At 46.9% G+C, this 25848-nt stretch overlaps 1 protein-coding gene across 5 annotated transcripts in view; it reads left to right on the forward strand.

The window, feature by feature from the left end:
* The window catches only part of LOC121875493 (latrophilin Cirl-like), a 192061-nt gene that overhangs the window by 137487 nt on the left and 28726 nt on the right, over positions 1 to 25848 (forward strand). The window lies entirely within an intron of this gene.

Below are 25848 nucleotides of genomic sequence, written 5' to 3' on the forward strand. Positions count from 1 at the left end.
TGCACCTGTGATGGTCGGGCTGGACACACCTTGGGGAGGATTATTTAAGGAGGAGGTTCAGTGAGTAAAGCAGAAGGTGTGTGAGGGGAGGCTGGTGTTAGGGAGGAGGGGTGGAGTAAACAAGGTTAGCGTGATTGGGCGTGCTGGTGTTAGGGAGGAGGGGTGGAGTAAACAAGGTTAGCGTGATTGGGCGTGCGCCCCTCCACCCCCGTAATGGGTCTGGGTAGTTGTAAACGGAAAGTAAACACAAATATTAAATTTTCCGAGGCAGCTCGGTAGGGGATATGTAGGCCTACCTGCTTATCTACAGTGCACATGCTCGCCTCTTTCTCAGCACCGCGAGAGGCCAGGTCGAGAGATACACTGAAGACTTGTTCTTTGTTACCTCTATTTATCATTTGAGACGCAGAACACTTAACAGCTGACACCTTAATAAAGGAAGTGAGCCTCATATGTCTCGTAAGTTTTGCAGCCGGAAGAGACAAGTTCATTGACGTTGTAATTATATATGATGCTTGATGTTTTGTTTCCTTCAGGTTACGACAGCCGATATTATCTTTACTTTCGAGAATAATATATTATGACCATGATGAGACTAAGGTAATGTCCTATTGATTTGCGCCTTTCTTAGCCACATTGTACTCTGGGGCACTTCCGCCCCCGTCCCCCACTAGAAACCCCACAAGGGGAGGCAGATGGGGTCAGGAGCTGTGATTTGAGACGGCTTCAAACCTCAAGTCTCGAACTGCCCGGACGCGACCACCCTGCAGCCTCTACACGTGTGGCGACCCCAGGGAGAGGGAGAGAGGTTGTTCTCCAGCTACTACGGGGTTTACACACGGATTCCCTGCTGAATAACCCCGGCTCAGTCGTCGTGTCCCGGGAGGCAGTGACTCACAGATCTCAGTGTAAGGCTTTGCTGGCTTGTTTGCTCCCGGTGTGACGCGCGTATCGTGTTTCTCCTTATGAGATTATGTGAGATCTGGCCTCAGCCCCTGTCAGTACTACTCTGCTCGCTAATCTTATTTTTTTTTATTTAAGTTATTAGTTTCTCACATTTAACGACATATTCTCTGTACAATATTCACTTGGAATATGATACGTACAATATATGTTGAGGTTATGACGAGATACCCGATCCACACTGATCAACCGAACCCGATACATCAAGAGTGAAGATTCGAACCTGATATATCCGCTAGTATGCCGCCACTGCCGTCGTGTCGTTGTGTTGGGCTTCCTGGACTCCCGAATCCTGAACCCCCCTCCCCAACCTACTGTAGAACACGCTGATTGCTTTTGGTCACATTATATTGTTAGATCAAGTGACTTAGTTTACCTTTGTTTTAAGCAGTCTGTCTCGGGAACGTGATAATGGTACTGGAATGATGATGATGATGATGATGGTGATGATGATGGTGATAAGGATGATAATAATGATAATAGAAATAATAAGGCTGATCATAATCGTACAACCTGTATTATAAATTTTAATCATTCCTTAATAAATAAATAATCGACATCTTTTTGGCTTCCTTCTCAGATGTGGCCACCATCCTCCTCCTCCTGGCCACCACCAACCTCCTACTTCTGACCATCCTCTTCCTCCTGGCCATCCTTCTCCTCCCCCTGGCCACCATCCTCCTGGCCACATAATAACAGTTTGGTGATGGACAGTGACGCGGTGTTCACGGTGTAATACGAACGAGAGAAAACAGATCCTAGTGAACACGTTATGGGAGTGTGTGTTGCAGCCACGTCTCCTGCCTGACCTTAAAAGCTAATTAGAAAAAAATATATATTAGGGCAATTTATAGTGGAGGAAGGGGGGGTGTAAGGGGTTGTTAGAGTAAGGGTTTAAAGGGTTGTCAGTGTAAGGGTTGAAGGGGGTTGTCAGTACGGGTTTTAAGGGGTTGTCAGAGTAAGGGTTAACTTTAAGGGGTTGTCAGAGTAAGGGTTAACTTTAGAGGGTTGTCAGAGTAAGGGTTAACTTTAAGGGGTTGTTCAGGGTAAGGGTTAATTTTAAGGTGTTGTCAGAGTAAGGGTGAGAAATGGGCCATTTATGGAGGGTGGAGTCAGGATTTCTTAGCCATGGTAGAGAGAGAATGTTAGGAACGTGAGGCAGGAGATTCCTAGCTGGTGTGTGTGGGGGAGGAGTGCTGGCTGGGGCCTCCCCTGGTGGTAAGGTTGGATTGGTGGGTGGTGTTGGTGTGGGCGGCTTGGACTATGGCTTGGTGGGGTGTGCGTATGTGGGTGGTGTTGGTGTGGGCGGCTTGGACTATGGCTTGGTGGGGTGTGCGTATGTGGGTGGTGTTGGTGTGGGCGGCTTGGACTATGGCTTCGGGGGTGTGTGTATGTGGGCGGCTTGGACCGGGGCTGGGGGGTGGCTTCCCGTTTATGGAAAGGTAGTTTTTTTTTCTTATGACTTGAATGTGTCACTGCCACACACACACACACACACACACACACACACTCTGTACACACTGTACACACACACACACACACACACACACACACACACACACACACACACACACACACACACAAGAGAGGAGGTGGGCGTGTTCAGTGCGTCCGGCCAACAATGCCACTGTAGTAAATTACAGACATTACCTGCCCTCCTCCCTCTCCTCCCTCCCCGCCCATCACCCCTCCATCCCACCCCTCCACCAGGTCGGATTCCGCGAAGACCCGACCTGTTAGCTACCCGCCCGTCAACCTACAGATGCACCCGATATCCGATTCATCACCTGCCTGCTTGGAGCGCCTGATAAGTGACGTGCATTGTACCCGTGTCAGTGCCGATGTGACCCGCTAACAACCCGGTTTGACCCGCCAGACGGTGCGGGGAGATCGGGTTACCTGATAGTGTCACTACATGATAAGAATTGGTAGCAGGAGGGTACACCCCCCACCTTTCCTCCCTCTTCTCCTTCCACCCACACACCACCCTCTCTCTGTTTTCCTCCACCCTATTTCCTTCTTATACCTCTTCCACACCATCTTTCTCTCTCCCCCTCTCCCACACCTCCCTTCCCCTCTCCACCTCCCCTCCCCACCTCCCCTCCCCTCCCCACATCCCTTACCTACCTCCCCTCCCCTCCCTGTGAAATGCAAGTGTTAAGAAATTCACTGCATGAGGGGGGAGAAGGAGTGTATACAAAGCCATGATTGTGTGAGAATTATAGATCTGGAAATTAGTTTATTGTAAGCATAAAGAAGTTTATTTGGCGATACAACAAAAAGAGAGCAATTGGAGTAGACGTGTATTTATCGTGAGACAGATAGACAGACAGACAGACAATAGAGAGAGAGGGTAGTACTTGTTTGAGGGTTTGTTTGTGAGGAAAAACGCACTCCTTTCCTTGGTTATACCGATGGAGTGTGTTTTTGACGCATTTTTCTACCTAATTATCCCAGTAGAGTTTAATAACGCACTCTCCTACCTGGTCCCCGTGAGTGTGTTGTACGTAGACGTCTCTTATACACTTACCACCACCACCACCACAACCACATAAAAGAGGCAGTATTACCAACAGCAATACGTCGTAGGAGGAGGGGGAAGAACAGCACCGCTACCAACAGCAGGAGGAGGAGGAGCCAGGGACGGTCATGAGGGTCAGACGGAGGAACAAAGAAGACGTCGTCACAGTAATAAGGTTGAGGCAACGTTACTGTGTTTTACTGTGACCTCCTCCTCCTCCTCCGCCACCCACCGCTCCTCGCCCACCTGCTCTCACCTCGCCTTAATTACCCCCTCACGGCTAGCAGACGTGTGCCAGCAGGTGCCATGAATCTGGTATCAGTGTCATGCAAAAGAAAATCATGCGAGAAAATTGTTTTATATAAAAATTTGTCGGGGATTTTTGTATTTATTGGTCTTGTTTTTTGTTTATTTTTTTTAGCTTCAATTACAAAATGATTCGTTTTTCTTTACCTGTGGATGTATTGTAAAGGTGGTTATTATGAGACGCCATGTATCACTGCCATCTGGTGTTAGTTTCTCCGTGTTATCGTTTGGGGAGTGGAAGCTTCGTCATAACTGTCTGTTTTATTTGCAGCTGGTGTGTCATCAACGTGTAAATAAACTTCTAGTTCTCTTTACGTCGATTTTTTGTGGTAAAGTTTGAAACTATGTTCAGAGAGTTTCGTCACCGAGTGTTCAGTTTACAGACCAGCACTATGGTAGTCACCTTGTTCATCAGCTGGATGAGTCGCCAGTTGTACAAACTTGAACTTTGAGTTTTGATGTAATTCTGGGTCGCTATGGGACATCCCTGTACTCTTAACACTTTCTCATTCTGCCGAGTATAGAGAGTGACAGTGTGTGTGTGTGTGTGTGTGGTCAGTGAGGGAGGTGGACGGTGCGGCACGGAGGTGAGTCAGATAGTGATCTGTAGCAGGCGGCGCTGCTGCTGGTCCCTGCCCACCCCAGCCTCGGCCCAGCCTCGCCCTTGCCCTGTGGACTCTGCACGTTATCCTGTCGAAGGTGTGACACTATCTGTCTTGTCCAAGTAATACATTGTAGAACGAAATCCCACCTTCGCAAGTCAGCAGTGTTGAGTTGTGGAATTTTGTTTATTTTTATCATGTTGGTGGCAAGATTTATACCAGTGGGTAATTGTTTGCTTGTGATTTTGACCAGTGTGACTCTCCTTGTTTCCATGTAACACACTCAGGGATGCACAGTTCTGTTCATCATAAAATCACATTCCGAGATAACAGTTTTTGTGGACCGCATGAGTGTGTAACGTTGAAGCTTGGGTGAACCGGTGGGTCTAGTAGTCAGGTGCCCAGGGTAGGATGGCGGCGGTGGCCTGAGGGAACCGTCCTACACCTATAATATAGGCCGGAAATGCTGTGAATAGCTGCTACAAGTTTCGGGTCATATCATGCTGGTGACGGAACACTGACCTACGCAGGGACGTCGCCGAGGGGCTCCAAACTAGCGGACGACGGTACCTGGCGCGGCAGTAGCACCTACTGGAGGAGCAGAAGTGGAAATGTCCCTCACTTAACTACGTAGCAAGTTATTGAATGAGAGTCACGGTATGGTTACGGTAACCTTGATTTTGACTCAGATGACCTTGATTGCATAGTGAGGATGTCAGTAGAGTGATATCGGCGGTGTGTTGACTGAAGGTGAGAGGCGAAAGGTGTTAGTAGCCCTCGTCTCACACCAGTCGTGTTGGGGGCATCAAGGTAGACACAGCCAAGATCAGCCACCGAGGAAAAAAGATGGTTCTTCCCGGCTACTCTTGTGTACATTATCGTGATTCACTTCCTCATTAACCTCAATCCAATAAACTGGCTCGCAACATTCCCTTAATTGCATTAGCGGGGTGAGAGGTAATCCCTCATTGGCTGGGATCGGATGTGCTGCGTGGTGTAATTCTGGCCACGGCCACATTGTATCTTACCTCTGTGATCGGAATGTAATAAATCCTCTCTCGTTTAATGAAGAATAAGGGTCATTTTCGGCCATATTGGTATTGTAACCACGTATTCAGAATTCCCTCCCGTCCTTTCCTTCCTGCTAATCTCCATTCTTCCCTCCCACATACCCTCCCTCCATCCTACCCTCCCTCCATCCTACCCTTCCATCCCTCTGTCCCAGCGAGGGTACCACGAACCTGAGCTCAGATTCTCAAAGAGCCTTACGTCACAAACTTTTCCCCTGAATTGAGGTACGAGAACTCCACTTGACTCGAGGGTTAGTGTCCACATGATTTAAGTCACCGATTTTTTTGTCAGTGTTTAAGTGAGCCAGTTAGGTGACTCTTTAAAATAGACCAGTTACAGTAGGTTTTATTTTCTCACTTCAACATTTAATGAGGAGTTATGAGAGTATATTTAATAAAAGCTCTTGAAGTGAACAAGATAGATACAATTTCACATGACCAGTTACGCAGAAACACCGACAGTTACAACGATACATTAAATCACGACTCTTAAGGAAGAATTTAACTTGGGAATCTCTGGGAATCCACGAAAAAACCTGTTTTAGTATGTTCATCTCCCCTCCCTCCTACTCTCCCTCTTCCCCTTCCCTTCTTCTCCTTCTTCTCTTCCTCCTCCGTCATCTCTCTCTTCCTCCTTCCTCCCTCCTCTCCTCTTCCTCTCCCTTTCCTCCTCTCCCTTCTTCCTCTCCCCCTTTCCTCCTCTCCTCCACCTTCTCTTCCTACATCCTCCCTCCTCCATCTCCTCTTCCTACATCCTCCTCCCACTTCCACCTCCTCTTCCTCGTGCCCTAGAGTGTGCCTGGACCGACATTCCTCCAGCGGGCGGGAACAAAGCGAGCCACAACACCCATGTCTCAGCGTGTCTTGTGTTTTGGGGCGTCCCGTGTTCCCTCCGTCAGAGATTCTTGTAAAGGTGTTATCAGGACGGTCTTCCTCCTCCTCCTCTTCCTCTCTTTGATACCTCTACCAGGACTTGCCGGAAGGGATGTTGACGCTGGGTTGATGGTCGACGAGTGATTGAAGATGGTAGTTTAATAAGTAGTGATTGTGTTGGCTGGTTGACGCGTGATTAGGTTGAGTAGTTAATGGGGTACCTGATTGTGGCGATTGGTGGTTGCTTTGGAGTGAATAGTTAACGTGTGATTGTGGTGATTGTATTAGGAGTGGTTGATAGGATGATTATGACACTAATAATGGTTGATGAATGGTGGTGAAACACTGTTGATATCGTTCACTCCCGTTACTTCTCTGTTGACATCGTTCACTCCTGTTACTTCTCCCTGTTGGCAAGCTCTGTGACCCTCCCCCTCGACCTCACGGCTCAGTATGCATGCCGTCATTCTTTTCCCGGGTGACGACCGGATCAACCCGACTGTACCTGCTCGTAGCCTCACCACACTACGGTATTGACATGCACGAGGTCCCTGTATAGTTATTGTACCTCTTGTCAGCTGCGTCCTGTCGTTGCCTACCTACCTACCTACCTACCTACCTACCCGCACCGTGTTTGACCCTAACCTCGACATTAATTATTATCTGTGATTTTGCTTTTACATAGTGATTTAGATTATTGATATGTGGAGTTCGTGTCTCTGTCTGTCTGTCTGTCTGTGTCTGTCTTAGCGTATGTTAACCTTCTTTGGCCCACCTTAGCCGTCCTGACCTGGCCTTGTTTGACCCGGCCCGAGCATGACCCCCCCCCCCTCCCCATGTTACCAGGAAACAATTATCCTGGTTAGAATATCTCACGACCTGCACCCACGGGGAGCTGAAGTAGGAGGTAGAGTGGGGGATACTAAGAGGGATTAGTGAAGAGAGGAGAAGTTAGAGGCACCGTAGGGGGGGGGGGCACAACACAAGATTGAGAGAGGAGAGGGATCGCTGGTGAGAGGGAGGAACAGAGAGGGGGGGAGGTAATAACAGCAGTAGTGGTGGAGGTGGTGGTGGAGGGCCTCCTAGGTAAACACGAGACATAATACACCAATTTGAACCGGGAAAAATGGCGGGGAGTCCAACAAAAGGCGGGAGGATATGGAGTCGTGGGTGCCTTTATCCTTCTTCCCGCTGCTTTCTGAGGGAGAAGCCTCGCCCGCCCGCCCTGTCTCGCCCTCTTGCTTGTCTGGGGATTGGTGGGGAGATCATGATGCCATGAGGCTTCTGTGATGACTGTTTTATGACGTCAAGGGGGCTTCGGTTATGAATGTTTTTTTGACGTCATAAGGCCAGCTGACACCGTGTATGACGTCAGGAGATCAGCTGACATCGTGTATGACGTCAGGAGACCAGTTGACACCGTATATGACGTCAGGAGAACAGCTGACACCATGTATGACGTCAGGAGGCCAGCTGACACCGTGTTTGCCCAGTAATGATAAAAGTCGTCAGCCGAAGTGAGCATCTTTGTTTACGTACTGTGTACATTACCAGGTAATTGTTGACACACCTCCTCCCCTCCCCCTATTTCTTACTCCTCGTCGTCTTTGGCCCTCCTCCCCCCTCTGTCCCACACACCTGTTGTAGCCCCCCCCTCTTCCCCCTCCCCCTATCCTCATCTCCCCTCTTCCCTCCCCTATCCTCATCTTCCCCCTCAGTAGTCCGCCGTATGGTCGCTGGATCTGGCAATGTTGATTTAATGGCCAACAGGACCCGTGAAGAGGAGGAGGATACGGGTGAAGAAGAAGAAAAGTGCCATCACACGTAACACAACCACAGACAGACGCGATACAACAATCAGAGAAAATAGAGAAAAATACGGATAATTATCTTAATATCAGTTTTAATTTCCAGATTAGAACATTATTATTATACAACGGTAAGAATGAATGGAAGAAAGACAATGTAGGTAGAGTGTGTTTCCTGGTGACCCCGGCGCCTCTGATATAACAGGACAGAAGTTGGAAAATGTGTGTGAAAAATAAAGACGCCGGAGGACAAATAAGAAGCAAATTCCTTAAATATGTCTCCTGGAACGTCCTCGGTAACCACCTGCACAGTGAGACAGCCCAGGCACTTGAACCTTAATGGCCACTAAGGGTAAGATTTAAGAGGCACTTGGAGTGAAACAAAACGCTGATGTAATAAACACAACTCGGCAAAAGTATCTCACAAACGTGGCCGTAGAGCCACAAGGAAGTCCTGGCGATGGGTCGTCGGTCTCAGAATAAATCGATCCCCAACTGTTACAATGAACCACACAAATCCACCACTTCCTCGAGTTAACTCTGCTCTCTCCCTTGCTCTTTTCTCATCAGTGACAGCACAAATTACTTCGTGTCATTATTTACCGGCGGTTCAAGAATCAATGGAAAGGTCAAAACCATCGAGGAAACTACACATCACTAATACAGGTAAACACAAGAGACGATAATAACTCGCCGTAATGATCACTAAAAGAAAGATTGTGTCTCAGCTTTAAGAGTTAGACGACGATGAGTGTTGACCCGGGTGTTAGGAGAGTCCATAATACCTTACTGTACCAGATATAATTACACAGTTCATAGTCCTCCTCTCTATTTAGTTATGTACAGCATTTTTCATTTCTTAAGTTGTTCCATATATGAATTATAATGTAGTGAAGTACCTGGGTCATTAAAGCACCTAAATACTTAAACTATCAACCAACATCAACACGTACAAGAATTTTTCCGCTCAGGTGCATCTCATCATTGATTAAAACATAAACGGTGTAGGTAAGTTTCAAGACCCACCTGTAGGGGGAGGGAGGGACAGGCCCCGAGAGGCGACCTATGTGTGACCCCAGGTTGTAGCGACTGGTTGGTTGACTGTTGAGGATGATTAAGAAGGAGGCAAATGATGATGGAGTTTGACAGTGTTATAAGTCTCGAGTGATGTGAGGATGTCGTAAGTGAGGAGAGAGGGAGAGTTGGCTCGTGCCTGGACCACCACCACTGATGTTATCCACCCCACCACTACTGTTGTTATCGCCGGCACCAACATTATCACAATTTATCAACTATCTTCTCCAGCACCTCTCTTCTTAGTCTGTCACCTTTTCTCCTTCCTCTTACCTTACCTTTTTCTTCGTCGCCTTTTCTCCTCTCCAGCAGCAGAAGGATGACAGCGCACGGGGAACAAACAGGACCTGGGTGAGACAGCGAGGAAAGAGCAAGCGGTGTGGCCCGGGGTTGGTAACCCTTAAGTGCTCTACAGTGTGTGCATTGTTTCCACTGACACCGTGGGCGCCTCCCACCACCCCCTGCCCGACGCCCACCCTCCAACTCCACTCCCACACTCATGCCCCACATTCACCCTCCTGTCCCACATCCACCTTCCTGCCATTACACCCCTCTTACCCCACGCCCACCCTTCTACCCCACACCCACACCCCACGCACGCCACCACCTCCACCCAAAATCTAGCCTCACGCCCACCCTGTGTTGCCCTCAGAAGCCACACACAGTTGGGGGCCTTACCTGGTGCCTTCCTCTGACGCACCTCTCTTTTTAACGGACTTGCTCGTTTCTCAACACACTGGTCCTCAACACACTCTGTCCCCAGCACACTCTGTCCCCCAACACACCTGCCCCAACACACTCGCCCCCTCAACACACTCAACACACTGCCCACCCCTCAACACACTCTGCCCACCCTCAACACACTCTGCCCCCCTCAACACACTCGCCCACCCCTCAACACACCTGCCACCCTCAACACACTCGCCTCCCCCTCAACACACTCGCCCCCTCTCACACACTTCAACACACAACACACTCGTCCCCCTCAACACACTCGTTGTTGTTGTTATTGATCTGGACTTTATAGGTTAATGTTTATCTTGTCATTTTTATGCTTTTTGTAATATAATCGTGTGATCGTTTTTTGGTGTTTAATTATTCTTAGATGAGTAGAATTATGATGATTTCCTTCCGTTGTGTTGATTAATTAGTTAACTGATGTGATCCTCATTTGTTTATTTTATTCAGGACTTTTATTACTCGGCTTTGCACGGGTTAGGTATATACTGTATAACCTTGAATGTCACAGTATGTCCTTCCTGACATGGGTAACCACCACCTCAACCTAACCTAATCTCACCTTTTTGGTTCTTGCCCGGACCACCTGGGTGTCTGTGGTCACTAGTAATGCCAAGCTGCACAACCTTAGGACCCCATGTAATATGTGTGCAAAGTTTCACGTCTGTAACTACTTCCTTTTTGGGGCTATGGCTGGAACAGACACAGACATACAGACAGACATACTCATGGCCAGACACGTCCTTTTATTATTATGGATTGTTTTTATTTCTTCCTAGTTTAGTTTGTTATTATTTGCCTATTTCTTGTATTTGTTTATTTCTGTAATTATTTATTGAGTGAGGTTAGCGGTAACCCACGCCTCAACTCTGCAAGACGGAGGAAGCCACTAGCCACGTCCTCCTCCAGGTCACACTCTTGGCGTTGTTTTTGGGTGTCATCTGAGGTCCCTGAGACGTCCCTGGGACTGTCCTTCTCCTCCTCAGGGCGTCTCCAAGTGGCGTTCTCACTGTAGGAGGGTCGGCCTCCACTCCGGCCTCCTTCACCAATTATCAGCCTTCCACTTGTTGTTTGGAAGACCCCGGGAGGAAGTAAAGAACTGGATGGATAGGGGAGGGGGGAGAAGACAGGAAATAGAGAGAGGGGGGACCTGAGGTATTTTTGGGGTGCGGGGAGGATGGCATGGGGGAAGGGAGGAAGGTTTATGGTATTGAAAGTGAAGTACGAGGAGACGAGGAGGAAGAGTTAGGAAAACGGGGAAGGAAGGAAGGAAGGAGAGGGAATGTTATGGGAAGGGAGAATGTGGGGGAGAGTGTGATGGTGGTATGGTGTGTAAGGTATTGTACGTCGCTTTTGATGATGATGATGATGATGATGATGATGATATTAAAAAAAATCAAGATAAAGTTACCAGTATTGTTGCGTTTTTATTTTTCCACTATAAAAAAGACCAAAATAAAATATAAATCGTAGCATTAATTAAGAAGCGAACAAAAGAAGAAATAAACAAAGAAAATATTATCTTTAGGGATGAACCATTGATGAAGATGATGACGGTGTTGATGGTGATGGGTGGGTGGATGTAGGCGGGCTGTGAGCTGGTGATGATAATGGTGAGGGAGGCATTGGCTGGTGCGGTCACTGACGGGGTCAATCAAACACACACACACACACACACACACACACACACACACTATGTCGATGCCATTTTGAACAATTTTCATGCGTCTCAGATTAAGATCGGTGACTTACGAGGGAGGAAAGGATGGAAGGACGGGAGAGATAAGGGAGGGGAAAATGAGAGATAGAGAGAAAAGGGGAGAATAGAGAGAGAAAGAGAAGGACGAAGACAAGGAAAACAGGTTGGGAGAACAGGCTGGAGGAAGTTGAGGGGAGAGAGATAGAGTGAACACAGGACGGTGAAACCTTGTCACTGATCTGGTCTACCTTTTTTTTATAGCGTGTAGGTGTTTGAATCGGTAGAGTAGGTCGTCTGGGTGTCTTAAGTGGGCGGGCAAGGTGTATGGGCGTGGGTGTTTGAGGTAGGTGGGTAGGATGTGTGGGCGTGGGTGTTTGAGGTAGGTGGGTAGGGTGTGTGGGCGTGGGTGTTTGAGGTGGGTGGGTGGGTAGGGTGTGTGGGCAGGGGTGGGGTGTTGGGCATTAGGTAAACACAGTCTGTGGCGTCACCTCGAGTCACCGAGGCGAGGCACGACCGACACAGCTAACTTTGGATAAGTAAACTGCCCTACCCAGTCAGTACCTACATCAACACTGTCGACACAACGAGGATCTCAAATACCATTTATACGCCTGTGGAATTCAACCGTGGCATAAAATAAATTCTTTTGTGATAACCATTTCATTATAGATACTGTATTCAAATACTCATTATTTATTTGGTTTACTTGTAATTATATAGCGAAACTAATTTATTCCAGCAAACAAACCCAATACACACATCCAGTACACTCATGGAAGTTGGATTCATTTAATGAACCAAATAATAAAAATATATTATACTGTATTATACTCTAACCATTATGACAAAGCCTGGCTCCATTACTTCGTTCCCAAAATGAATTAACTTTTATGCAGTAAAGTTTATTCGCCGGAGATTCACGAGAAACTAGTAACTACCGTGTCTCTTGAAATTCACAGCCAGTAAAATGACCTCACAATAGGCTATTAATGTGGCTAGCATTTTCTCGCGCTCTGGCTAGCCCGGCCTGTCTGGGTCCAGCACACACCCTGTTTACACCCAGTCACACCAGCCCAGGGCCTCTCTCTCTCACCCAAAATTCGTCTTCTATACTAGTTTAGTTTACTGTGGTTATATTGCAAAGTTGTTCACGTAATATATGATCGAATTTCTTAAAGGATGTAGTGAACTCTCTCTAAGTCTCTAATTATTTATTCAGAATAAAATCCATAATCTTTGTATAAGATTTTATAATAAGATCGTTGAAGCTGTTCCTACTAAGTTATCAGCAGAGATCGTATTATTATTTAGTTACCGGAGTAGTGATTTACAGTTACAAGATAATTATATCAAGAGTGGCGCCGCTAACCTAAAACAGATGGCCCGGTTTTTGCCTCGCATTAAGAAAATTATTAGTTAATATAGTGCAACGTCTAATCGATCATAACCCAGGATTAAGAAAATTGTCAGTTGCAACATTGCTCCTCTGAAGAGATTAAAGTCCAGGTAAATTGTTAATTAAAACAGGTATCTTCTACATGGGCCGTAGCCTATCTAATTAGTACAGGTTTAAGGTCCACGGGCCTATGTTTAGCGAATATCACTTCACACGGATTATATTTGTACAGGGAGTAATCTTGTCTACGATAACTCTTTGTTATTGTTATATCTACTTTAGGATATAGAATTGTGGCCTGGCCATGGGCCATAACTGGCAGATCTCGTTCCTCAAGTAAACATCCACGGCTGCCTGCACCCGGTGATGACTCAGGCGGTAAGTACCCCTTGAGTGCCAGCACAAAATTAAAGAACAGAGAGCTCCGGCGGGGATCAATTTGAGGTTAATTAAAAGTGGAAAGAGATGAGCATTTTATAACTTACAAGTTTTTATTGCTAATCATATTAGAAAAAATAATTAAACTAGCTGCTGGGAGTTTTCATTCTCGTGGTGGTTAAAGCGTGTTGGCCTTTATTTTTGTCTTGTTGATGAAGATTCCAGCGTCACTCACAACCCTATTTGGAAGCTGTTTTGCATACACCACCCGGGAGGATATTAATGCCTTTTGGAAATTATTTATTTAAGGTATTTTGTAACTGCAAAATTCCGGCATTTGCAGCGTCGACGCACTTTATTAATTTATATATTGTACTTATTTCTGATGTATGCAGTTCATATATTTTAACTTCGCGTTGAATTAAATTCCTTGCCTCGAAAAGTTTCTACGGGCGCTTTTTTTATATTTCACCTTTTTTGTGGATCCGTTTCTGACATTTTTCCTTCTTTTAACATCGTAATTTATTTTATCTCGGGTAATATGCACTCACGTTTTAATTTACAATTTCTTTGGTGTGTGAGTCCGGGACATAATGGAGATGGTGTATTAGGTTGGATGGTTTAGTAATGACGAGGCTGTGGGGTCAGGAAGCCGCTTCACCCTCTGAGATATCACGGCGCTGCAGTGTGGAGCTATTAATTATGTACTGTGTGTGTCGTTGTGAGTGATGTCAGGTTGGCCGTGCCAGCGGTGAGGCAGACCCTAATGTGTGGTAATAGTGAGGTACCCGTAATTGTGGCTCCTCTCTCACCAGCCGCCGCGTAGGAGTCACTATCTCTCTCCTTCTCCCCCTTTCTTTCTTTCTTTCTTTCTCTCTCTCTCTGAAATTTTCCACCACCTCCGGCTGACGTGCACGGGTAGGTAATGTTACTACTCAGGTTACGGTACTACTTTACGGTGATATTTCAAGGCTTTTGTTATGCTACTGTGATTAGTTAACTGACCTATGTTTAGCGTCTTGTGTACCGCCCGTGCGTGGGTCGTGTTCCTGCTGCAGTTGGTTTGTATGCTGCGTTGTTCATCCCAGTGTGATTAGTATGCTGTGTTGGTCGTGCTCTTATAAGATGATATCCCTCGTTGATTGCGTTAGTGTGATGGTGTGTTGCTTGTGCTACTACGGAGAGCTTTAGTATGCTGTGTGTCTGCGATTATTTAGTGCGCTGTGATGGTCCTGTGAGTGAGATTAGTTGGTGTATAATACGCCTTTGGGCACTTCTGACTTGGACACCCACTAGGAATCACAGGCGAACCTCCAGAACATAGAAGGTATTAAAACACTTAAAATATGACATTGGTGAATTCCATCACTAGGTTGCTGCTTCCTCGCGAGCTTCCCGAAAATGATTTTGAGCAGATTTGAAAATGTTTTTCCACAGCTTTATCCAGCGCTGTTATTTCTTTCTCTCTGCCCATTTAAAACTAAAATGAAAGACAGTATGAAAAGGAAATGTAAAGTTTACACATGAAAAATATATTTAACGTGTTGGCAAATTGTCCAGTTTTCACATCAAAGTTGCGACTTAATTGTCTCACATCCGCTAGCATGGTGAGTTAGTCCGCTGTCGTGCAGCCGAGCATTTTTCCTTGTGTATTCGCTGTCTGTTCACTGGACCGTAAACACAAAAGATAATCGTAAAAAAAAAGGAAACTCAAAATAAACATACAAAAGTCTGCTCCGTAATCTACATGTAAAAATACTTCTCTTCCTGAGTGAGAAACTATCTACGAATGCAACATATAACTGTGTCACGTGTACCATCGAAAAACGTATCGACCAGGTCAAACCTGATTGTCGTGTGTGTATGTGTGTGTGGCCAACAACAGCAGCAGCCTGGTAAATTAGATATAATCATCCCAAAGGTTTTAGCTACAGAATGTGTCGCGTTGACAAGAACTTCATATATTCACTCGGCTGTTGTGCTGCACTGAGACCTTCTTACTGCTAGCAACAACATCTTGGTTGATTACGTTGCCAGCCAAAAGTGGTCTGGTTGCAAGCTCTGCCACGTTGTATAGAAGAACCACAAACACGTGATGGAAAGTATGGTGTGTGTGTGTGTGCCTGCACAAGTACACTGCGTCGTAGCCAATGCACTCAGTCTAATGGTGAGCAGTGTAGGTCACGACCTGTGCCGGGGACGGTGCGTGGCTGGTGCTCCAGGTTTACGGCCCTGCACCATTGCAAGATGTTGCTAATTGCGAGCGGTTGAGAAGTGCATCAGTACTTGCCTGAGGGGAGGGGGTGGGCAGCGTGGAGGAGGAGAGAGGGGGCGGCGTGAAGGGGGGAGGGGGCATGGAGGAGGAAGAGAGGGCAACGTGAATGAGGGAGAGGGTGTAGGGGAGGAGGGGGAGGGAGGGAGCGAGCAGCGTGTATGAGAAGGAAGGAAGAAGGGAATGGGGAGAGGGAAGAGGTAAAAAATGTGAAGTGGTCAGTGTAGGGTTGGGGGAGGGAGAGGTAAGACCCGTCAGCTGGTAATGTGGAAGTGGGCGTGTCTCCCATTAGCAGAAAGGACGAGAGAAATGGCGTTTTTGTACATCATCTTTTTTTTTCTCTCTCTCGCTCTCCTGCATACACTTTATCCTCTTCCCTTCTTGGTCGTGCTGTCGTCATTATCTCGTGTCTACCGTCTCTCTTCTCTCCCTCCCTTGCCTGACCCTTTCTCATCATCATCTGTATCCCTCTCCCACCCTTCTGCACCGTGTCTCTTTATTATCTCTCTCGTGTTTTCTCTCCCCTCTCTCTCTCTGTCTCTCTCTCATTTACCCTCTCCCATTCATTCACCCTTTCCTACTCTCACCGCCATCCTTCTCTTCACCCTCACTCCCTTCCTCCGTCTCCCTTTCACTACTGCTCTCACCCTCCACACCCCCTTCCCCAGTGCCTAACCTTCTCTCTCTCACCCTGTATACTCCTTCCCAGCTCTTCCCTTGGCTTTCATCGGTCTGCGCCGTGGCCAGAAATAGATGAGCGCTTCTAAAAGTTTCATTGTGGTATCAAAGCGGACGAGGGATAAAAGAGGCCTCTGGGTTGGCCGGGGAAAAAAAGAAAGAGCGAGAGAGAGTGAGAGACAAGTGTTCCTCCGGGGTCTGTACCTTTTACCCGGTGTTAATGAGGCGTCTGGTTCTCCCTACACCGCCGCCCAACCCCGGGTAATTGCTCTTAATGGACCCCACTAGATGTTTGTTGATGAATTAATAGATTGTGGGAGTTCGTTTTGGGAAGCTGTGGGCGCATCGTAAACCTGAAGGATCCTCATGTAGAGCTGCAGCAGTCGTGGGTGGTGGGGGAAGACTAGGGCAGTCGGACCTGTAGTATTACAGTCGGTCTTGGAAGGCATTAAGTAAAAGCCCCCCCCCCCACCCTTCCCGATATTTAATTGACACCAACTCTTCATTAAGACCTGCCTCACACTATCCGACCCTCGGAATTCCTATTAAGAAAATTCCAACCTTGAATGGGGATGCTGCTCCTGGAATGGCCCTGGAATCACGGGGTTAGTCGCAGCAACCGTGTTGGAATGGGAAATTTTCTCGTCAGAAAGTTGAAGTCTTGGAGGTTGATGTTAATTCACTCTCGGTCCAGCCATGTCGACGACCCCCACTATGGCCGTAATTCCCGGTGATGTCTGGTCTCCTTACTGGGTCATTCAGACTTGACACATATACTTAATATTGTCTCTACTACTAACAGAGATAAACGAGATCTGAGCATGCAAGTTGTACTCCATTACGGGCGAGCAGGAGGGAGGGAGGGAGGGAGGGAGGGAGGGAGGGCAAAAGACTCTCTGAAGACGAGTGTAAAACGAAAATGAAAATGTGTGATTTATCTTCCAGCTACATTCTCACTCCGTCAGCGTATACTTTTATGTCACCCTGATCCTTCACACCACTGCTCTTAAACCCACACTCTACCACACCACTACACCCCTCTACCACACCACTACACCCCTCTACCACACCACTACACCCCTCCACCACACAACTACACCGCTCCACTTCTACCAGTACACCGCCACCATATACCTGACAGGACCTCCCCTAGACACCCCCTGTTGCGCCGCCACCAACAATTAAGGCAGCTTTTTCCTTTAATTTTGTCCTAATTGTCAGTGAAAAATTCTAGGGATGACCTCTGACAGGCGGCCAGACACTCCCCTTACCACCCCTCCTGCGGTCACCTTCCCACCCCTTCCTCTCTCCTTCGTGAAACTCGTCCCTGTGTACTCTGACGGTACGGTTCATCTGTCTTCATGCCCCCAGCGTCTATTCAGTTTCGTCAGGACCTTGTTGGTCACAGTGCTGGCTGGAGTTTGTCGTGGTGATGGCCGAGATTTATTTATGTATTATGTAACGAGAAAATCTGTATATAAAAGGAGGAGAAAAACCCGCTGTATCGCAACTACACCTAACCTAAATTTTCCTTAATTTGATATAACCTAACCTGGCCTAACCTAACCTTAATCTAACCTAACCTAACCTGGCCTAACCTAACCTTAATCTAACCTAACCTAACCTAACCTAACCTAACTCTGATATCACCTGAGATATTTTTGTTGTTGTTTCGGGTGCTTCGACAGCCAGAGTTATTTTCAACTTTTTTTTTCACTTACCTGGAATTTTACACAGAGAAAGGGTTATATATTTTGTTTATTTCTCTTAATAAAAGCTACGTTAAAATCCTCCGTGGCGTCACCCGCTTTATACGATCCCGATGGTGCCATATGACCAATCAGAACCCATCATTAGTCCGGTAACGAGCTTTGATTGGGTGGGTGGTGGGGCGTGGTGATGACGGGTCATTATCATGGCGGGGAGTCACTATCCTCTTCCCCCACCCCCTCCCTCTCGTGGGACTGATGACACACACACCCCTCCCACCACCTCGCCATTCCACCTAATTCTCCCCTCCCCCCCTTTCCAAATTTCACTCCCCTTCTACTTCCCCCCTTTTACCTCCCCCCCTTCTTCCTCCCCATCTCCCAATCCCCACCCTTCCCTATATCACCGTTCACTCCCTCCCATCACACCCCTCCAGATGAATTCACCTCACACACGCCTCTCCCTTCTCTCCTCTTCTGTTCTATTAACCCTCTTCCGCTCCCAATCACGGAGGCTGGAACAGATACACCAGACAAGAAAGAAAGAAAGAAAGAAAGAAAGAGAAAGAAAGAAAGAAAGAAAGAAAGAAATTATAAACTTTAAAAAAAATTTGTAAATGTACCCCCTAAAAAAAGAAAAAAAGCTAAATAAATCAATTAACTCACTCACAGAATATTCCAACCCAATTCGTTTAAAAATTGGTTAAAAATAATGACGACTATTTTCCGGGTTTTTTTTATTACTTTTTATTTGCGTGATGATTTTTTTTTTAATTGTTTGCCGTCGATTATTTTTTTTTTTAGTCTTAATTTGTTTTGCTTTGTAAGTTTAGATAACGTGCGTGTTTTTGTTAACGTAATTTATAGTGGCTAGACGTGATTTATTACTATTATTATTCATGGCTTCGCGTGTCTAATCCTCATTTCATAAGTCTACCCTCAAGTTTCTGAACAATCGTTTTCTCTTACCTGATTCAACCCCCCTAAAGATCTTTCTCATTTTCGTTAACATTTTTGCTTCTCCCTCTCCTTTCCTCTCGCCTCTTATCGCTCACCCTTTTTCCTCTTCCTTATCTCTTCTTTTTACTCCATCTTTATCACTATCCTTCATTTCCTCACGTTTCCTCTTCGGCAATATATACAGTTCTCACTATTATTTTGCTTGTTTATAATTTCTTAATGCCACTGTTGTTTTAATAACGTTTTCTTGTTTTATTTATGTTATTACGACAGTTGGGTTTAATGGGGGGTGCTTAGGGGTTTATGCTGTTGTTATCTTACTTGTAATTCATTGTTTATATCTTTGTGTCTATGTGTGTGTGTTTAGTTGTGTGAAGATCTTAGGCTATTTCTTATGTCTGGCAACTGAAGGAGATGTAACTTTCATTATTTATATTTCTTTACATAAATTATTTAATTATATTTTTTATCCCCAATGTAACTGACATACAAGTGGGGTTTTAATTATTTTTTCCCAATGGTAAAATAGAATACATTAAATGTTTTCTTGGTTTATTTTACTCGACAGCAACCGCAAGGGGTGTTTACAAAGTCCTTTGATATTTACAGTTACTTTAAAAGGTGGGGGTATTGGTGTTTGTATTTGCAGAGTTCCTGAAGAAAGTTAAACATTACAAAACCTCAATGTGCACTTTATTATTAATTTCTCTTAGCTGTTCTTCATCATCGTGAGCAGTTGTTCTTTTACAGTTATACTTGCAAGTCTTAATGAAACTTTCCCAGCTTTTATGGTGAGGAAAACAATTATATGAAGAAGAGGTTGGAGCCATGTTTGGGAGGTGTAATTTTCTTCCCAGGGACTGTAAATACAAACATCAAGGGACTTTATAAACACTAGTTACAGTACAAACATCAAGGGACTTTATAAACACTATAGATACAGTACAAACATCAAGGGACTTTATAAACACTATAGATACAGTACAAACATCAAGGGACTTTATAAACACTATACAGTACAAACATCAAGGGACTTTATAAACATTATACACACACTACAAACATCAAGGGACTTGGTCAGGATGGTGGAGACAGAGTGACCCGTCACCCTTTAAAACGGGTCAAAATATCCTTTATGCTTGACCTCTCGGCCAACACTTTGTGACTCCCTCCATTGACCTCAGTTTTGACCTGGACGTGTGAAATGAGTCCAGGGTTGACCTCGTCGAGTCGTTATGTACGTTAGGGTCAGTTCTCCCGAGCCTACTGCAGAAAAAACAAACTTAAAGGTGCTTCACGGGAAATAGGTGAATCGCATAAAGTTTGGTTTTCATTGGGAGGGGGGGGGTCGCCATCTTCCCCGAGACAGCGGATAATGAAGGCTATTTAGGAAACAATTAGAATTATAAATCCAGTTGATAATTAACCTCTGTGAGTTTGGGATAAGGTATATTGTCAAGGAATTAGATTACCTTCCCCCTAAAAAGAGAAACCGGAATAACTCTTCCCCAGATCTTCAGACAACGCAATTTGGAGTGAAATTAAGTTCATGTCAGAAGGGCTGGCGTAAAAAGCTTGTATCGCGGCCACAATCTGCCGGAGATGGAGGAGACAAGATGTAAACACGGGACTGCTCTCCCTCCCACAGGCAGGTTATGAGCTAGGAACAGTTAGATGTGATGGTCGTATGGGGCAGCTCTCTCCTACAGTGGAATTTTGGCTCACAGGTCCCCCCCTCTCCCCTACCACCTCCTCCTATTCCTCCCTTTCCACCTCCTCCTCTTCCTCCCCCTCCCCTCCACTTCCTCCTCCTCCCCTAGGCAGGTCGTCCAGGGGTGCGACAGCTGTGCTCCCCTGAGGGCCCTCACAGCGCCCTGCGCCCCTCCCCCCCTCTCCCTTGCTTACATCCACTCCTCTTCCTTATGTCTCTCCTGCACCTACCAACTTTTACTGCTGCCGCTTGTACATATACCTCCCTGCTGCCGTCGCTGTTCCCTTTCTGTGTGTGTGTGCGTCTGTCTGCTGCTGCTGCGACTACTCATTGTCACTCTTGCAAGGTGTGCCTCCGATGTTGTTAGTCCTACTGTTATCATTGTCCCACCTGCTGTTGCTGATGTTACTCTGGCTACTTCTGTTGTCGCCGCTGCTACTGTTGTCCACGCGTCAATCACTGTTTATTCTAACCCAACGTCGCCATCTTCCACCGTCAACCATCCACACACCTGATCCACTGCAACCATCCACACACCTGATCCACTGCAACCGTTTACTGATGGAGTGTTTAACATGACTTTAATAAGCACCGTGATGAAGACTTATTAAATACACACAGACACAGACTTGGCGTATAAAAGGGACAGTTAGGGACCTTTTTTGTTTTTTACTCCCACTCTTCTCAGTCTTGATAAAAGGTACGTTAATGGAATGGTGTCTGGCGTATTGTGAGGCGTCATTCTCTTCCATTATTTGGAGGGTCAGTTATTACACGTAATTGATAAACGGCGTATAATTGGTTACTATGGAATAAAAACAGTAAAATAGACAGAGAAATGTCAAGAATAATTACGTGTTGTATAATCGCCTTCAGTTGGAAAAAGAAAGTGTCTGTTTACTTGTATCATCATCATTACCTGGAAATAGGAAATATAATAAATAATGTGTTGTATAATCGCGTCCTCATGGAAAGTATAGCCTATTATAGAAGTGAATAATTTGTTTAGAAGTTTGTAATTTACTTATTGGTGGTAGTCGTCATTCCCGCCCTGTATGGGGACAGTAAACATTATTGGAATTTTGTGGTGTATTACCTATATCTCCTCTCAAAGGTGGAAATTGATACACTGAGAGATATTCTAAAGGATAGACAGTGAGAATAATTTATTGATAGATAGATAGATTAATATATATATATATATATATATATAATATGAATTAATCGATAGGTTTTGCAATATAAAACCAAATAAATTGACGGATGAACTGAATACGGTAAAATCTTTGTATACAGTATAGGGGGTGTGGCCGCCGGCTCTTCTGGGAACTTCTATACATACACGACACCCACTGTGCCCTACACACGGTGTACACCTACACTCTGTAGTTCACCCCATACCCTCCACCACTCTTTATCCCCGGCAACCTAAACACAATACACCATCCACCACCACCACCACCTTCTATCCCTCCACCACACACACACACACACACACACACACATACACACTGTAAAGTTTACAGTGTAAACGACACCACCCAGCCTCCTACACCCACCACCCAGTACACACTACACCATTCACACCCTACATCTACCTGCGGGAGACGTCTCAAGGCCGCTGCTCACCCCCTCCAGACTATATGTGCTGCGGCAGGTGCAACACCCCTTCAGGAAGCGTTAATAGTGAAGTCTTTCGATGTGTCTAGTGAACTCGCCGCTGCCTGGGTGTCCTCCTCCAGGTCTACAACTTCCGTGCTAGACTCGGGGAGATACGAAGGAAAATTGGGAGTTAGAGACAATGGCTGCAGGTTACCGTTATCATAGGGGAGGTGTGGTGGCGGTGACGGTGAGTGAGTGTGTGTTTGCACGACCTGCTGCCCTCCGGCTCCGGTTGACAATGCAGGTGGGTTTCCGTGTACCGATATAATGGCCGGTGGGTCGCATATTTTCACACAGTTGCCGGCCAGGTTTCCGCAGGCGAGGCAATGCGCGGGGCCGTGGGGTGAGCCGCATCGCCCTGCCAAACAATCCACTTCTTCGCTCATTTTCCCTCAAGTAGCTTGGGGTCGCAGTCGTGGCAACCGCAGGCGGCGCTCTGGTCTCTTGGGCTTTCCTGTTTTACCAGATTTATTGTTTCTACTTGAAGTAGAAAAAACATATTATGCATTAGTTCATCTCGTCTCTCTTTGCAACGCTGACATTTTACGCGTGGCCGCTGGCTCGCGTGCAGACGCTTGTAATTTAAGGTGATGTCGTTCTTGGTATGTGGCGGCGCTGGTGCAACTCTGTTGACCAGACTGGTGTAAGATCCTACCAGACTCACTCTGTCCATCTCTACCTCACACTCGTCACCTTGTGTCACCGATACCAAGGCTCTGTCTTTGTCCGAAGAAAGGAGAAAGGTTCTTCTTTGCTCTCCTCACTAGTCGATTTCTACTCCATTCGCGTTTGCCAAGTGTTACCTTGTAGTTTTGGCCCCTCACCCATAGTACATTTTCTTTCAAGCTCTCCTCACCCTAGGTACACTGTGTCATATCCCAGCGTGTTAGGTGCGGGGTACTCCCCTGCTCAGAGGGCTTGTGATACCGTCGGTGTATCCGTGTGTGGTGCTTCGCTAGTTTCCCTGCCCGGTGGCGCATTTGCGGTGGGAATAATTGAGGTGGTTATGGTTTGGAGTTGACTAGCTTTTGAGTGTTGTTGTAAGGGCGTGTGAACCAGCGGGTAATGGCGTGGTATTGTTCCCCGGCGTGGTGGGTGAGGCCTTCACTCCCCTGGCCGCGGGACACATTCGCTACCGCCCTCACCTTGTACTCCTGGGTTGCCCCCCTCCCACTGGTGCCGCTAGTGATGCATGCATGCCTGCCTGCCGCGCCGCAAGTCGAAGGTCGCCCTTCAGGGGGAAGGGCGGGTCAGAGGGCAAGAGGAGCAGTATGCGGCCCTGGAACTTCCCTGCACCGTAACCCCGCCGCCCTCATCGCCCCCATTAACATTCCTCCCCAAGTTTATCCAAAATGATATCCGGTGTTATGTGGTTCACTGATAGTCCCCACCATCTCAGACACGGATTTACACACCTCTAGTGCTCCCGTTCTGTTGCTCACAGGAAAACATTTTACTGAAGAAGACATTACGATATTGAAGCCAGACTGCACCCTGGTGAGCCAACACCAGACATGTTGAAGGGTACGACACCTCTTCACAAGTCTTCGCTTTTGCTTGTAAAACCGTCGAGAATAAAACTTTAACAGATTTCAACTGAAGGTCGACAGTGCTGGCAAGCAAATCTTTGGCACCAGATGCGTGTGTGAAGCCCTGAAGAAGAACAGGTCCGTGTGGGAGACTCGTAGCCACACAGTTTAAGCATGGGGTATTGCGTTCATATTTTATCATTACACCTGCCTTGTATGAAGGCTTGGTTAATCCATCATTAGTGGGCTTGATGCCTGGTTGTGTGGTGAATGTGGCGGCCGCTGCCTGGGACACGACCTGGGCACGGTGCGACCCTCCCTACTACAAGGGCACAAGATGCGTCTCTCCTCCACTTTATGGGTAGTCCTCCGTGTTTACTTATGTTGATGCTCGTTTGTTATCTTCATTGTAGGATTTACGAGTATTTTGCCAGTTGGATGAGATTTAGGGGTGTTACCGTCTCGCTGACATTTATGAGCCAGCTTCCAAATCAGTATTTTACGATTACTTTTAAATGAAAGGATTTCTTTTCTGTTCCCCAGTTAATGTTACTCCTAAGACGATTATGAATTATGTCGCCGACCACTTAAGGTGATGGTGAGGCTCACAACACATGAAACAGTGGGCGCAGGACCCACAACCCACCACGACCCACGTCCTTCAGGGTCCGCCACGACGCCCTCCCTGCAGAAGGTAGACACACAGGTCGTGGACCGTCGCTTACGCCTTTACCCCCCGTGTGGTGGTCCATTATCCAGTGTGTCCGCCATATTCAAACTCCCCCCAGGCGAGGGACCGGGTAGTTGTGGTCATGTATCTTTGACGCAGAGTTTTGTATGTGGTTGTAAGAGCGGCGACCCTCCTTCCCTACCTTGGTCTGGCCTCCCCCACACCACACACTCTTCCCCACGGAGGCTGACTCCTGTGTCTCAACTCTCTTGTCCATCTTCCTACGGTCGATTCAGATGTTCAAGATCAACACTGAACTCGTTATTTATCCTTTATCAAAGTTGTGAAGGTAATATAGGTGTTGTAACAATGGGGAGGTCAGGACAAATAGGCGGAGGCGTGTTGGTTGGCGGAAGGGTGGGAGAGGGGGGGGGGGCGCAGCAGGCCCCGCATGTTGCCTGATATCAGCAGTATATCTTCCTCAGGGGTAGCTGATAGCCGCCGCGTCTGACAGGGCACCACCCCGCTCCCGGGCGTCAGGACCCCCAGCCACCACCACTACGCTGGAAATAAAAAAGAAATAAAAATAGAGAGAAATTTGATTGACTGACGCCGCGGGGAGGCGCTGCGGGGAGTGGCGTGCTCCACGGAAGGCGCTCAATGTGTCAAAATGCCCCAGTGCTCAGCTGCTGATGGCCGGCCCCTCACCTGAACCCTTAAGATTTTATAAAGTAATGTTATTATGACCTACAGGCTGACAAGCTGTGTGTAGTGGGGGGTAGGAGGAAGATGGAGTGTCGAGGAAGGACGGAAATGTGGTGAGTGTGATGATCGAGGAAGAATGTAACTTGCAGTAAAGCTGAGTGCATGAAAGAGAGGAAGAGACTACATATTATTCCAGAGTGTAATTTAGCCAGAAGGCCACTAATGCTGGGAGGAAGGCGAGGGCTGCCTCTTCCCGTAGTGCAATTAGGCAAGAAAGTTAAGTTTGTAAGAAACCCGGTGTTGGAAGGAGGAGGGCAAGGTCTGCCTCGTCCCGTTATGGAGGGGAGTGTAGGGTTGGGTGGTGGAACGAGCCACGCCGGGGTGCCGTGCGAGGTAGGGTAATAACACACTTGCCCGTTGAAACTAATGCTGCCACTGGTGGTGAGTAATGCCCCGCTGGCTGGCCTTGTTGTGTGTCCCCTTCTACAGTGTCGAGGTGAAGGTTGTGGTACCTCATGAAGCAA

Source organism: Homarus americanus, unplaced genomic scaffold (genome assembly GCF_018991925.1).
Source record: "Homarus americanus isolate GMGI-L3 unplaced genomic scaffold, GMGI_Hamer_2.0 scaffold8392, whole genome shotgun sequence".
Taxonomy (NCBI): domain Eukaryota; kingdom Metazoa; phylum Arthropoda; class Malacostraca; order Decapoda; family Nephropidae; genus Homarus; species Homarus americanus.